A 6598-nucleotide genomic window follows, 5' to 3' on the forward strand; every position below is an offset into this window, starting at 1 on the left:
GAGATGAAATGTGAAGTTAACAGTTTTGATTATAAATAGAGAACAGACCGAGGACGTTCAGTGTAGAAGAGGGAGACAGTTGAATGTCATTGAAGAAGAGGGGGACAGTTGTCTGGAAGGTTGTGTTGAGTTGATTGATGGAGGAATTGGGTTTTGGTTTGCTCTGCCCCAATCAGAAATTTTAGAGAAATTAGAAGTCGGGTGTTCTGTGCCTTCCCTGCGTGAAATCTTTACTTTCTGAACGATTGGTCATCTAGGATAAGACGTGGAAAAGTGCAGGTTGGTATCATGAATGTAGGAGAGGACAGAACAAGAAGTTTCGTTTAGAAGATCACTGATGAATAAAAGAGAGTGGGTGACGGGACAGACCCCTGAGGAACACCACTCTTAATAGATTTAGAACAGCAGTGACCATCTCTCACAGCAGTAATATAACGGTCAGAAAGAAAACTTGAGATGAAATTACAGAGAAGCCGTAGGAAGGTAGTTTGGAAATCAAATCTCTGTGCCAGACTCCATCAAAAGCTTTTGATATGTCTAATAAAACCGCAAAAGTTTCACCTAAACCTCTAAAAGAAAATGACCAAGACTTAATAAGGAAAGACTTGATGGAACCCATTTTGGCGATCAGAAGGTTGTGAAGTAATAGATGTTTAAAAATCTATCACTTATGTTTTGCACCCAGCACACAGAGATGGGTCTCTGACATGGAAGTAGTAGTCATTCCATGGAAAATCAGCATTATATCTTCTCAGGTCTCCCCAGTTAGCAAAGACAAAACGCCTGAGGCACCTCCTTTATGGGGGATCCTGAGGAAGGATTGGAGGGATAGGACAAGATACAGATATGAAATTATGATAGGAGGATCCCAACGGAGAAGATAGGGTAACAGCATAAGCAGAACGATTAGAAACTAGGAAAGGGTCAAGAATGTTAGACGTGTCTCGAAGATGGTCAGAAATATGAGTAGGATGTTGCACCGGTTACTCTAGGTGGTGGAGGATAGCATAGTTAAAGGCTAGTTCACCAGAGTGGTCAGGGAATGGAGAGGAAAGTTAAAGCTGGTGGTGAACATTGAAGTCTCCAAGAATGGAGATCTCCAGAAAAGGTAAGAGAGTCTGAAGGTGCTCCACCTTAGAAGTTAAGTAGTCAAAGAATTTCTTATAATCAGAGGAGTTGGATACAACACAGGTATACAACAGAGGTATACAACATAGATAAATTTAGTGTGAGAATGACTCTGTAGTCGTAGGCAGATGATGAAAAACTAGGAACATTCAAGAGCGAGGGGGCGGGAGCAGATTATGTCATTGCACACATATACGTAGCATCCAGCTTTGGATTGAAAATGGGGATAAAGAAAGTGGGAGGGAACAGAAAAGAGGTTACTGTCAATCGCCTCAGACACCTGTGTTTCAGGGAGGAATAGAAGATGAGGTTTAGTAGAGGAAAGGTAATGTCCTAAGGATAGAAAAATTAGATCTAAGACCGCGAATGTTGTAGAAGTTAATGAAGAAAAAGTTGAGAAGGGTGTCAAGACACTTAGGGTCGATACCAGAAGAGCAGTCTGACCTGGCGACATTTGTGGTCCCCTCCCAGATGGTGACTCCGAGGCTAGTATATGAGTCGCCATGATAATTTTGAGTGAAAGATGTGTGTGTGTAATTAGGCTCATGTAGCTTTGTGTGAAGTAAGAGGGCTGTCTGTAGAGGGTAGGCTGCGACTGCCCCCTTGTGTTTGAGACACAAAGGGAAATGTTCATTGAGGTCACAGCTGGGTTTAATGATGAGTCCACAGTACCCTCTAAACCAGTGCTTCAGACCTTACTGAGAGTAATTATCGTTTCGGTAGGTGTCTAATGCTTTCTCCTTTTGTGGTGCTCTTGTAAAACCCCAGTCTATGCATGTGTTGTGGTTGATTATCCTAACATACCAGTAAAGAAGAACCAAGGTGTGAAAGGATGAGTTGTATTTCCAAAGAAGGAAGTGGCAACTCAGGGAAGACATTGGGAGACACGATGTACATAGACAAACTGTAACTTAAAGAAGATATTGTGAGACACGATGTCAACAGACAATCTTCACCAGTGTCCTACCAGAATTTGGTATCAAAACATGGTTGCTTCTTTCATATGTGTCAGAATATATATACGGGTATGTTACCTGTGCAACTTAAATGGATAATATGATCATATATAGCGAGAAAAAAATAGTATTCGTCCCAATGTGATGATACATAACTGATACAAAACTGAGATAATGTACATAGTTTTTAGCTCCTTTTGCCATATTTCTTGCTCTCTGGTTGATGATGGTGGCTCAAAATGTTCCTTACATTTTATTAGTTGGTTTGATAACACACAAATAATTTTTTTTCTTTTTTATTTTATCCGACCGCCATTTATGTGTAAAATTCAGTCAACTAGTTAATCTGGCATTTTTTTTCAGACCATAGCGAATGCCCCAATTGACAAAGCAGCCAAATCCGAGATATATGTGTATTTTTTATTTTTTTTAATAAAAAAAAATAATAAAATAATAAATAATAAAAAAAGGTAAAAAAAAAAAAAAAACCTAGACGAATATAATACACATTTAAATCCCCCAAAAGCTGGCCTTTAAATGACGCAGAAGTACTTTTAAATTTTGTCTTATAAATTTATTAGTTCACCTTCATACCCTTTGACATTCATTCTAGCAATGAGCACAGTCACCGAAAGTAAATATTTGAAGGGGAAGACTGAAGTATGGTCTTCTTAACAGCATTTCTTGAGATTTTTAAGAAGTTGATCGGACACCAGTTTTATTTTTTTTAATAATTTTATTTAATCAGCTATGAACTTACTTTTAATTCTTTGGTAAAAATGCAGAGCCACTGTTCCCATCATTTACACATCAATTCTTTCCCTTGTCTCAGCAAATTTTGGTGACCTGTCGCGAAAAAAAAAAAACCCATGAAAAATTAGAGAACCTAGAAAAAAAATATGCCTAGATTCCCCAGAAATGTAGGGACATTTCCTTAGGAGCGGGATTTTTGACTACTCATTCGAGGTTAAATTCCTCTTCCTTCCTGCACGTCCTAGCTAGGGGAAGCTAATAACCTAACCAAACCTAACTTTCTAACCAAGCCAAACTTTATTAGAATAAGTGCAAAGGAGAATGACTAAAAGGATACAGGGGATGAGGAGTATTCCTTACGAGGTGAGACTGAAGCTGTTAAATTTACATTCTTTAGAGAGACGTAGGTTAAGAAGGGACCTGATAGAAATCTTCAGGTGGTATAAGGGTTATAACAAGGGGGATGTAAGCAAAATTCTTAGGATCAGCAACCAGGGTAGAACAAAAAATAAAGGGATCAAGCTTGAAAAAATTTAGGTTTAGGAAAGAGACAGGAAGAAAATGGTTCTCAAATAGAGTGGTAGATGATTGGAACGGACTCAGTAATCATACTGTTAGTGCTGGGACATTAGAGAGCTTTAAGAGAAGATTAGACAGGTTTATGGATGGGGATAATAGATGGAAATAGGTAGGTATATTTCATACAGGGACTGCCACATGTAAGCCTGGTGGCTTCTTGCAGCTTCCCTTATTTCTTATGTTCTTAACCTAACCAAACCTAACGTAACGTAACCTAACCAAACCTAAAAATCTAAAGAAAATTAACTTACCTAACCTAACCTAATCTCACCTAACGCAACCTATTCTAACCTAAAAGCCAATCACTTATTGAAATCGCCGCAGATGTCACGTACGGTATGTATGGAAGTAGGTAGGTATATTTTATACAGGGAATGCCACGTGTAAGCCTGGTGGCTTCTTGCAGATTCCCTTATTTCTTATGTTCTTATGTGTCCTATCCATAACTGATAAATTAGACAGATCAGTCAGGAGCAACTATTCTGCACACCAGTTCTTTTAATTCTTCTATATCTAAGACATTTGATGAAGGATTTTGCGTAGCAATGAAAAGTATGTAATGCAGCAGCGGTTGTGTTCGTATCTGTCACTACTGTTTTATTATCTTTTATCTATTTATTCATTTAACTATTCATGTGATTATCTTAAGAATATATTTAACTTTTACTATTATTTATGAAAACGGTGTCTATGAAAATGGTATTCTGTATTTTTTGTTATATCTCACATTATTATCCTTTATCTATAGTATATTACTGTGTGACATGTGTACAATTTTTATGTATTACATAAATATTGGAATTACATAAATATTACATTATATTGGAAGATTGATTATCATCGTTAATACTGCTGTTATTGCTACTAATTAATGTTGTTATTGTTGTTTTGTTGTTGCTGCTGCTGTTACTGCTTCCACTTAATGTTGTTGTTGCTGCTGCTGTTTCTAGTACTACTACTACTACTACTACTGCTACTACTACTACTACTACTATCACTACTACTACTACTACTACTACTAGAACAAAAACAACAATAACAACAACTACAACAGCAACCAGCAGCAGAAACAACAACAACAACAACAACAACAACAACAACAACAAAAACTACAACAGAAACCAGCAGCAACAACAACAAAAACATCAACAAAAACAAAAAACAACAACGAAAACAACAACAACAACAACAACAACAACAACAGGAATAGCAGCAACAACAACAACAACAACATCTACTACTACTACTACTGCTACTACTGCTACTACTACTACTACTACTACTACTACTGCTACTACTGCTACTACTACTACTCCTACTACTACTACTGCTACTACTGCTACTACTACTACTCCTACTACTACTAACGGTACACTACTACTACTACGAATACTACTCTACTACTGTTACTGATATTACTAGTACAACTACTACTACTCTACTACTGCTACTAGTAATACTACTAGAACTACTAGTATTACTGCCACAATAACTACTGCAATTATTGCTGCTGCTGTTGCTACCAGTGCTACAATAGAACGCAAATCGTTTTAAAATTATCGATTTATAACGACACCTGAAAAAAAAAATCGATTTTAAAGCCAGTAATTTTGATTTTAGGCGAAATTAAATTTGCGCGCATTGTTTTACTGCAACAAGAATCTTTCCATTAAAACAATATTTCGATTTAGTGCGAAATCGACTAAATCGAACTCTTATGGATCTTAATTTGCGCTTAATCGATGTTCTGCTATATACTACTACTACTACTACTACTACTACTACTACTACTACTACTACTGTACCGGCAATGGTACGTCTTCCTTCCATCCTGCTTCCTTCAGGATGGAGTATAAAGGGTGAAGGAGTTACATCTTGTGACGTTGGACGTTTGCTTGATGAAATGGATAATACAGTGTGTGTTCCAGTCCGCTCGTATACATAACTACTATACATAACTCGTATACTACTACTACTGTACCGGCAATGGTACGTCTTCCTCCCACCTTGCTTCCTTCAGGATGGAGTATAAAGGGTGAAGGAGTTACATCTTGTGACGTTGGACGTTTGCTTGATGAAATGGATAATACAGAGTGTGTTCCAGTCCGCTCGTATACATAAACAGTCTTACCTAGCTAAGAAATACTTTTAATGATCGGTTTTACTTTTACCAATAAAAGTTCCTTAAAAGTAATACATAAGTATCTAGAAGTCTTTTGGCGGCTGAAAGTGGTGAGAGATACTTCTAAGCGCCTAAAATCACTTTTAGGCGGCAAGATAGCAGCACAGAAGCCCCAGCAGCAGCAGCGAAGGCGTCCAAGTTGCTGGAAATAATGGACTGACTGACTGATTTAGCTTATGGCGCCGCTACATATGGTTATATGGCGGTCATATGGCGCCGCTACAAAACTTTAAAAACAATAAAGTTTGGAGTTTAAAATATTGATATTAAAAACAAAATTATAGGTATGGTAAAAATGTTGAGTCCACTGAAAATGTAAACACTAAAAAGGACATGGGAAGAACCACAAAAACTTAGTGCTAAACATGAGAGGGTTGGTATATTAATATTTTAGCTATTTAAGTATTGGAGCGACCTGAAAAAAGTTTTCTTTTTATCTTATATTTTTCTGCATTTTTTCAGTTTTTCCTTTTTTTTTTTTTTAGTATATGCAACATTGTGACAATTTTTTTTCCCGTTATGCAATGATGCGTCTTGTCATGAATTTCCGCGGTTTTACGCTCCGCGATAAAGGTATGATAAATGTTTTTCCCTTTTTTCCATATTTTTTTTGGTCAATAAATAAGGAAAGAGACATAAGTTGAATATAAGTAATTTAACAATGGTTTCGCGACTTTACAATCCTTCACAATCCTTCCTTAAAATGAGGGCATGCTGACCTCACTGACCCAGACCATTGTGTCTGGTATTGCTTCTTTCGTACCCAAGGCGCTGACTCCACTGACCCAGATATCTGGCGTTTTTCTTTACGTGCCAAAGACACTGATCTTACTGACCCAGGCCCCAAGTCTTGGCGCTGTTCGTTACGTGTTTTCCTCACTCCTCATCATGTTTTCCCAGTGCAAAGATAAAGTTCTGCCCAATACTATATCACTGATAAAATAAATATAAGAAGAGTTAAAAGGTAATCTATAATTTGTTTAGAAGACCAGCTTTCTCC

This window comes from Scylla paramamosain, chromosome 43 (assembly GCF_035594125.1).
Source record: "Scylla paramamosain isolate STU-SP2022 chromosome 43, ASM3559412v1, whole genome shotgun sequence".
Taxonomy (NCBI): Eukaryota; Metazoa; Arthropoda; class Malacostraca; order Decapoda; family Portunidae; genus Scylla; species Scylla paramamosain.